General features: G+C 42.0%; 2 long non-coding RNA genes across 12 annotated transcripts in view; one reads left to right on the top strand and one right to left on the bottom strand.

Annotated features, from left to right (window-relative positions):
* Positions 1-2,624: 2,624 nt before the first annotated feature.
* LOC147343077 (uncharacterized) lies at positions 2,625-4,958 on the bottom strand. Its single transcript, XR_015156985.1, has 2 exons — positions 4,619-4,958; positions 2,625-3,787 (listed from the first exon to the last, which is right to left on the bottom strand). It is a non-coding gene; the product is annotated as an uncharacterized LOC147343077 (long non-coding RNA).
* Positions 4,912-9,751, top strand: part of LOC147343074 (uncharacterized) — a 143,647-nt gene continuing 138,807 nt past the window's right edge. For 10 of the 11 annotated variants that reach the window (XR_015156975.1, XR_015156980.1, XR_015156976.1 and 7 more), the window contains exon 1: positions 4,912-5,051. This is a non-coding gene — a long non-coding RNA (uncharacterized LOC147343074). Of the gene's footprint in view, positions 5,052-5,134; positions 6,068-9,751 lie in introns of those variants that run through there. The other variant, XR_015156982.1, reaches the window with a different exon arrangement.

Genomic DNA, 9,751 nt, shown 5'->3' with positions numbered 1-9,751 from the left:
GGTGACCCTCCCCCCAACACACACACATACCCTCACCCCAACTAGAGGGTGGGAACTTCAGATTGTACATAAACCCATGGCCTTCAGACTGGCTGGAACCAGAAGACTAATGATTGATATTCCTGAAACACTGTCCTGTAACTTCCCTACTGACCAATCAGAGGAATGTCACATACCCTGCAGACCGACCCCTCCCAACCCCAGATTTTGTCTAGAAAAACTCTTTACCCAAACCTATGCAGGAGTTAAGGATTTTGGAGCATTATCAGCACTTTAATTCATCACAACCCGAGGTCAGTAGATTGGCTTTGCTGTGCACAGGTGAGTTGACCTAGTTTTGTTGGGTAACATATATACTCTAGTATTCTTCTCCCAGCCACATTATTGTGATAGTTCCTTTATGTGCGTGTGTGAGAAATATTATTTAGTAGCTCAGAGCATTGGAGAAGGCAATGGCACCCCACTCCAGTACTTTTGCCTAGAAAATCCCATGGACGGAGGAGCCTGGTAGGCTGCAGTCCATGGGGTCGCTAGAGTCGGACACAACTAACTGACTTCATTTTCACTTTTCACTTTCATGCATTGGAGAAGGAAATGGCAACCCACTCCAGTGTTCTTGCCTGGAGAATCCCAGGGACGGGGGAGCCTGGTGGGCTGCCGTCTATGGGATCGCACAGAGTCGGACACGACTGACGCGACTTAGCAGCAGCAGCTCAGAGCATTGGCTCTAGAGTCGGACTTCTTGAATTCAAAACATGGCGTTGTCACTTTACCTCTGCCACTATGTTCTGCTCTGTCCTTAAACTTCACTGTTATTGTATCCAAAATAGGGATTATGACATCTATCTTGTGGAGCTAGTTGTGAGGATTAAATGCATTTGTGTACCTAGCACATCTGAAAAGGTGTAAGGCCTCGACAAATGTTGGCTAGGATTATTTAGTCCTTACTCATCTAAATACGTTTTCTTCCACAGGTGCTAACTCCTAATTCTCTCACCTTGGGCTTATACTTCTGTTGTTTGGCTCAAAGTGCAGGAATTTACATTTGTCTCTTAGTCTCATCTTGATGAGAGCTTGGCACTCAGAATCAGATAGCTTTGGTTTCAATTTCAACTTTACCTACCTCTTACCAGAATTACAAGAATTCAATAAAACAGTGTGTGGCAAAAGACTAAATCAGTGGTTCTTAATGAGGGGTGATTTATTCCCAGGTGACAGTGTTGCTGAAATTTGACCTCTGTACACTGGAGGGTGCCAGATTAAATCTGAAAGACTGAATTTTGGGGTGAAGTAGAAAAGAATAGCTTTATTGCTTTGCCAGGCAAAGGGGATCACAGTGGGCTAATGCCCTGAAAACTGTGTCCTGCCCCTGGAAATGATAGTGAGGAGTTTTACAGTGTTCAAATAGCAAGGCATGATCAGCTCGTGGACTTTCCTCTGATTGATTGGTGGTGAGGTAATTGGGAGTCAGGGTCATTAACCTTCTGGTTCCAACAGGTCTGGGATCTACATGCTTCTGGGTGGCATACCATTAACTTCTTTCACCTAGTAGGAGTTTCAGTATCTGCAATTCAGAGGACAGCTCAGAATATTATCTATAGTCCTTGAGGAAGAACTAAAGATCTTTGACTTTGTTTAATGGCTGCTGCTGCTGCTGCTGCTGCTACGCTGCTTTAGTCGTGTCCGACTCTGTGTGACCCAATAGATGGCAGCCCACCAGGCTTCCCGTCCCTGGGATTCTCCAGGCAAGAACACTGGAGTGGGTTGCCATTTCCTTCTCCAATGCATGAAAGTGAAAAGTGAAAGTGAAGTTGCTCAGTCGTGTCCAACTCTAGCAACCCCATGGACTGCAGCCTACCAGGCTCCTCCGTCCATGGGATTTTCTAGGCAAGAGTACTGGAGTGGGGTGCCATTGCCTTCTCCTGTTTAATGGCTAGAGTATTATTATTTTGTCTTGCCTGCCTGTTTTCTTTTCTGCATTTTCTCACTTCTCAGATTAAATTTATTCTTTGAAGTTTTTCTACAGACAAAAAGCAATAAGAGGACATGGGTGGGGGTCTATTCTGGGAAGCCCTCATTAGGTCCTACTCAGTTACACTGGCAGTGTTTGGAGACAATTTTGGTTGTCACAACTGGAGGCCATTACTAGCATATAGAGGCCAAGTTCAGTTCAGTTGTGTAGTCATGTCCAACTCTTTGTGATACAATGGACTGCAGCATGCCAGCCTTCCCTGTCCATCACCAACTCCCAGAGCCGACTCAAACTCATGTCCTTCGTGTCAGTGATGCCATCCAACCATCTCATCCTCTGTCGTCCCCTTCTCCTCCTGCCCCCAATCCCTCCCAGCATCAGAATCTTTTCCAATGAGTCAACTCTTCGCATGAGGTGGCCAAAGGATTGGAGTTTCAGCTTTAGCATCATTCCTTCCAATGAATATTCAGGACTGATTTCCTTTAGGATTGACTGGTTGGATCTCCTTGCAGTCCAAGGGACTGCCAAGAGTCTTCTCCAATACCAAAGTTCAAAAGTGTCTCTTCTTTGGCATTCAGCTTTCTTTATGGTCCAACTCTCACATCCAAACATGACTATTGGAAAAAACATAGCTTTGACTAGACGGACATTTGTTGGCAAAGTAATGTCTCTGGTTTTTAATAAGCTGTCTAGGTTGGTCATAGCTTTTCTTCTAAGGAACAAGCATCTTAATTTTATGGCTGCAGTCACCATCTGCAGTGATTTTGGAGTCCCCCAAAATAAAGTCTATCACTGTTTCCATTGTTTCACTATCTGTTTGCCATGAAGTGATGGGACTGGGTGCCATGATCTCAGTTTTTTGAATGTTGAGTTTTAAGCCAACTTTTTCGCTCTCCTCTTTCACTTTCATCAAGAAGCTCTTTAGTTCTTCTTTGCTTTCTGCCATAAGAGTGGTGTCATCTGCATATCTGAGGTTATTGATATTTCTCCCAGCAAACTTGATTCCAGCTTGTGCTTCATCCAGCCTGGCATTTTGCATGATGCATTTTGCACTCTGCATATAAGTTAAATAAACAGGGTGACAAGATACAGCCTTGACATACTCCTTTCCTTACTTGCATCCGGTCCATTGTTCCACGTTCAGTTCTAACTGTTGCTTCTTGACCTGCACACAGATTTCTCAGGAGGCAGATTTCTCAGGTGGTCTGGTATTCCCATCTCTTTCAGAATTTTCCACAGTTTTTTTGTGATCATCCACACAGTCAATGGCTTTGGCATAGTCAATAAGGTAAAAGTAGATGTTTTTCTGGAACTCTCTTGCTTTTTCGATGATCCAGCAGATGTTGGCCATTTGATCTCTGGTTCCTCTGCCTTCTCTAAATCCAGCTTGAACATCTGGAAGTTCATGGTTCACATACTGTTGAGGCCTAACTTGGAGAATTTTGAGCATTACTTTGCTAGCGTGTAAGATGAATGCAATTGTGTGGTAGTTTGAGCATTCTTTGGCATTGCCTTTCTTTGGGATTGAAATGAAAACTGACCTTTTCCAGTCCTGTGGCCACTGCCGAGTTTTCCAAATTTGCTGGCATATTGAGTGCAGCACTTTCACAGCATCATCTTTTAGGATTTGAAATAGCTCAACTGGAATTCCATCGCCTCCACTAGCTTTGTTTGTAGTGATGCTTCCTAAGGTCCACTTGACTTCAAGCGTTCCTGGCCAAGGATGCTGCTAAATGTCTTACAGTGCGCAGGACAGGTCCTCACAGCAAATGATTATCCAGCCCCAAATGTTAACTGCCTTGAGGGTGAGAAATCCTGCATAAATAAGTTGCAAATGTCAGCTGTAATCTGTTCTAGCACCCCAAAAAACCTATTGATATAATTTTGGATCCTAGGCTGACCTTTCTAAAATTTTAGCTCCTCCTTCCTTCTATAGATTGGGCTTAAATTTGATCAGCATCCCATGTATTTTTTGATCCAAATTATAAGTAAAAATTGATAGTGTATAAGGACAGAGTGCTCCAGTCAAGTTACTGTTGAGACAGTATGCCTGGCAGTTGAGAGCACTGATAGGAATCCGTTAGAGTCCAAGTTCCATTTCTATTGATTACTAGTTGTGGATTGCAGAAGTTATTTAATTAATAAATGCCTCAGTTTCCTAATTTGTAAAAGAGACAAGGAATTATAATAAACCTATAGAGTCTCAGGGAGGATTAAAAGCAGGTAAAGCATTTAGTCTGGTGACTAGCCCATAGGTACTATTCAGTATTAATCAATCACCATCTACTACTTGAGTATTCTTCAGGTGTACTTCTTCAAGAAGTTACACGTTCCCTGCTCTGTACCCCAATCCACACCACATTTCAACATTTTGTCAAAATAACATTATGCTAATAAAACTTGTCGTAGAATTTGTTGAAATCTTCTCATCATACACATTTTATGAAAAATATTAGCTCTAATGACCTTCCTTCTTTCCTTCCTTCCCTCCCTTTCTCTCATTTTTCTAAGACTACTGTCAGTATTGCAGAAACCTGAACTATGATTACCATCAACTCTTCCTGTGAAATTACTGTAGGTGCTTCCTAACTTACTAGTTAAAATTCTATTACAAATTTAATCAGACAATGGATGTAAATCACTTACCACCAGGCTAGCCACATCCAAAGCTCTAAAAAAATGTTAAGAATGCTTTAAGAAAGCCAGGGAGTCCAAGGAGAGGCTAAAATGATGTATGTAAGGGCCATTATCAAGGAATGGGGCTTGTATGTTGTAGAAAGATGGGGCTGGCTGCAGTGCCTTGGGACCTAAATTAGGAGGCCTGGGCAATATAAGAAAGGAATTACAGCTTCGTGCAAGAGCGAGATTAGGGGAGGTGTCCTCCAGACTCCGCCCAAGGGCAGGGATACTAGTGAGGCAAGGCAGAGCGCCACGCAGGTGCAGTGCCAAGTGGGAAGACCTCTCCCAGGAGGCACCACGCCCACCCAGAGGATGCCGGGAAGGATGGCTTTGCTCCTGCAGACGCAAGTGCTTCATAGCTGACCTGCGACCGCTTTCCCTTGGGTACTGAGTCACAATGGTGAGTCAATACATGAACGAATGCATGTACGAGTAAGTAATCACACAGGGCCCACATCAAAGCCCGGACTCATCCCCTGAGGCAGTGTAGAGAGGGCGGTAGTTGGCCTCAGGCCTCTAACTCTGCTCACCTGGATCTCCGAGGTGCAGGTGGGAGTTGTGGGTGGAGTGGTGGGAGCCTCCAAGCCTAGTGAAGGTTATGTGCCTGCTTCTAGTCCCCTGAAGAGTCCAATGTTGATTTTGTGTTTTTGTTGTCAGACAATACGCGTGACATAAAACTTAACTTTCGAATCAGTGTCATGAAGTATATTGACCACCGATTTTTATTTGTTAAAGTCAGCTTTAATAATAAAGAGCATTTTTTGAACTCTTACCGTGTTGTAGTGCAGCACTAAGAATAAAATTCAGAGTTCTTATTGTGGCTGACAAGTGAGTTGCTTTAACCTTCTGGAAGGATTGGATGTAGTGGTTCTTTAAATCAGTATGAATATCGATCACCAGTTGGTCTAAGTGTAATGGGGAGCATATCAGTCACCCAGGGAAAGGATGAGAGTGCCTTTTTACAAGGGCTTCCCTGATAGCTCAGTTGGTAAAGAATCCGCCTGCAATGCAGGAGACTTCTGTTCGATCCCTGGGTAGGGAAGATCAGCTAGAGAACAAAGGCTAGTTGCATCTCATCAGGTAGAGGTCACTGGATGGGCATTCCATCTACATAGTTATGGATGGGTGAGTAGCTGAGGGGAGAACAGTGTGGACTTTCAAACTCAACTCTGAGTGGCCAATCTGTAGAAAACTCAAAAAGACTGATTATTTGATTCTTGCCACGTGTAGGCAATCAGCGAAACCGGGCTGTAGAAAACTAAGGACCTGAGGGAGGCAGGGAACATACTTGCCAGGGGAATATTTTGGGAGCTAACAGTAGGGAGTGCACCTTCCGGGCAGAGGAAGCAAATAAAAAGCCTCCAAGACTGGAACATCCTGATGTGATTGAGAGATACCTGGGAGCTAATGTGACAGGTGAGGGTAGACAGGTGAGGGAGACTGAGAACACTTGAGCGCTGCTAGAGGATTCTGAATTTTTTTTTTTAATATTTTTAAGTTTTTTTTTTTTTTTTTTTCTTTTGGCTCTGCCGAGTCTTGCTTGCAGCTCACACTGTCTTTGATCCTGGTTGGGGCATGCAAACTCTTAGTCGCAGCATGTGGAAACTAGTTCCCAGACCAGGGAGCAAACCCAGGCCCCCTGTATTGGGAGCACAGACTTTAACCACTGGGCCACCAGGGAAGTCCCTGAATTTTATTTTGTGTCATTGGAGGGTTTGAACAAGGGTTCCATTGTGGTGGACAGAAAATAGGCGGTGATAAAGCTGAAGCAAGAATGGCCATGCACTGAAAGCTGTCAAAGCTGGATGATGATTAAGTGTGGGGTTTCATTATGGTGTTCTCCCTTCTTTTGTATTTGTTGAAAACTTCCATAATAAATAAAAACTTATATAAGAACCCCTCAGCTGCTGTTTTATAAGTAGTTGGAAGGGGGCAAATGTAGAAGCAAAGAGGGTCAGTAGAGTGCTGATTATGGCTTGGGGTAGTTACGGTAAACGTATTGAGAAGTGGTGCGTTATTTATATACTATAAAGGGAAATTAGAAAAGATTTCTTTGGATTTGGATGTGGAGTAAGAGAAAGAAGAATCAAAGGTGATTGTGCAACTGGAGAAAATGTTCTTAGCTGAGATGGAAAAGTATGAGGGATGCGGGGAAGATCGAAAGTTCACCTTCAGTTTGTAAAGTTTTAAATGTTTATTAAAGTGTAGATGTCATGTAAACAGTTGGATATAATAATCTGAGGTTCAGAGAGAGGTCAGCGCTCGAGATATGAATTTGGAGCTAGCAGTATATATATATATAGGGCTTAAAGCCTTGAGGCTGGATGAGATCACCAAATCTAATTCTCTAATGTTCTATGATTCTTTTGAAAAACAGATCTTTCTCCTACAAAGCTCTCACACACAAAAGTTGGTTCTCTGAGTACAGAAACAATAGACTGTCTGAAAAATGACTGTACTCAGAACCGAGTGCACATATATTAATCACTTTTATGAGGGGTTCCAAGTGTCATTTAATAAACTGTATGGTCCTCGGCCACACTAAGTGGAGTCCACTTGTTCTGGCAGCATGAAAAGACATAATTTTACATCTTGAAGGGGACAATGGAAGATAAATTAAGTCATTCTCTTTTTCAGTGTCAGTAGTCTTAGTGGTTTTATTGAATGTAAATTGTTTCATTTATTAATATGCTAGTCACCCTTCTAAATAATATGCCAGTGAAAATGCCCACAATTATTTAAGCCAAAAACCATGTGTGAGGGGTAAAGGAGTAGGTTGTGTTTTCTCAGTCTAGGCTTGGATAGGTATCATGTTCCTTGGGTATTCTAGATTATTCTCCACAAATATACAGTGTTTTCCAAATTGGCTGATTATTATCACTAGAGGTGATTTTGGGGCCCAGCCCATAGATAATCTGAGTCAGTATGTCTAGGGTGGAGCACAGGAATTTGTATATTTAATTAGTGCCCATGTTTGGGAAATACTTCTAAGTAGACAGTTTCAAGAGCCATTTGATTTCTTCTTCCTCTACAGGTGTCCTTCTCATGTCTCATTTTCCTGTCTTATTATAAGGTATTAAAAAAAAAATCTGCGACCCTTCTGCAGTTGTTCACAGGGAATCCGACTCTGAGATGAGTTGGGGTGGACTGTGGACATGCTGAGTTCAAGTTCTGGCGATTCTTCTTACCCTGACCCCAAAGTCACTCTCAGTCTGGTTACTTGACATAAGACTAGGTTTGTCTTTGAATCTAAGCCTTTTAAGTTAGTGGGCCTCCACTAGAGTTTAGATTTAAACACTATCTTAAGGGAAAAACCAGAAAAAAAGGAAGAGCCTGCCTATAAAACAGGGAATCCTGCCACTATGGCACTCTGGAAACCAGAGAGGATATTTCGAAAAGAGGAATTGGAGCACAGACAAAAATAGAACCATATTGAGAGTTTTTATGTCTTTATGGGGCCAGGCCTGGTAATTTTCTCCCATTTAAGGTAATGAACCCCCTGATTGTATTTGCGGACTTTTGGGGAGTGTCTATGTACCACATGACCTCATGTTGGGAATCTTTGCTCTTAGTATATTCTCCACAGTGAAGCCAGAGTAAAGATTTAGAACATACAGATCAGAGCATATCACCCCGCTCTTAAAGCTCTTCAACGTCTTCCCCCTTGCACTTAAAGGCCGAATTCTTTTGACATTCTTCTTCCCAAAGGAAGGATGACGTCACATCCTCCATGACATTTCCCTGGCTCACGTCTTCAACAGCATCTCTAACTCTCTCCCTCCCTCCATGTTATGGAGCCACACTGGCCTTTTTGTATTTCTTTAAGGAATTGCATCCTCCCTGCCCCCTTCCCTGCTCTCCCCACTCTTCACTTGGCTGATTTTATCTTCACAGTATTTAATATCAGGTATAATAATGCCATCTTATTTTCTATATAACATTTATTACTAGCTTATATTTTTCTGTTTGTATTTGTTTACTGGTTTATTGTGAGTTCTCTCACTATAGTGTAACCCCTGGGAACAGAGATCTTACAGCTGTGCCACTGGCATTTAAATCTGGTGTTTAGAGTCTTGGTCCTGGGTGCCCACTCAGTAATATTTGCTGGAATCAATAAATGAACGAATAAGCAGGAGAGAAATTGGCAGGGCCGATAAGGATCAAATCAGTAAAGATGGTTATCTCGGGGAAGGAGTTGGTGAGATTGGAGGGAAGGAGGAAAAAGCTTGCATGTTTTACTTTATACTCTTCTCACCATAAAAAGAGAAAAATGACTATGGATAATTTTAAGTTTCTTGTTCGTGTTTTTATGTATTTTCCAAATTTTCTAAAATAAACATGTTTTACTTAGAAATCAGAAAAATGAAATAGAACACAAATAGTGATTATAGTTACTTAGCAAGATTTGCACTTTCAGTGAAACAAGCTTTCACATTTTTGCATCAACACCATCGCTTTTGTTTTCTGCAAAGGACCTAGTCCTTCCTTTTGGTGTGAAGCCGTGTATTAGAATATTTTCTGAGTACGTATCTGTCTGAGTTTCCTTGGACATCTCTAAGGAAAATCATAAGATTTAGGCGGTCCCCATGGTAACTAATTCAGAGCCAACACTGATCCTTAAGGATAACAGCAATGGATATTCTAGCACTAGAGAAATTTTTGGGTTTCTCTCAGGTTGGGTATCCTTGTATGCTTAGTTACCTGAGTACCAGTCTCAGGAATCTTCTTTAGACAAAGACTTTGCTTTACAAATGTGATCTGAATGCAAACTGGGAAAGAACCTTTTGGGTTGAAGTTGCTTCTTCTGTCTATAATATCGTGCCCCCCAAATAACACAATCTTCTCTTATCAGAATCTTATCCATCCCTCATTCCTCAGGTAAAAAGTTAACTCTTAGAGGAAGTGAAATGCGAATCCTGAACACCCCTCATTAGCCTTATTTTACTCTGCTTTATAAATATGATCTTTGTGTGTTTATTCTTCTGAAATATGGATGGCAAAGACTAGTGCCGGCAGAAAAGCATTAATTAATATGATAGTGAATTTTATGTGTCAGCCTGATTTGGCCACAGGATGCCCAGATACTTGGTTAAACATTAT

This window comes from Bos grunniens, chromosome 28 (genome assembly GCF_055505025.1).
Source record: "Bos grunniens cultivar Pamir isolate PY7600 chromosome 28, Bosgru_T2T1.0, whole genome shotgun sequence".
Taxonomy (NCBI): domain Eukaryota; kingdom Metazoa; phylum Chordata; class Mammalia; order Artiodactyla; family Bovidae; genus Bos; species Bos grunniens.
Note: the sequence above shows the minus strand (reverse complement) of the source record. Positions and strands in the feature narration are given on the sequence as shown.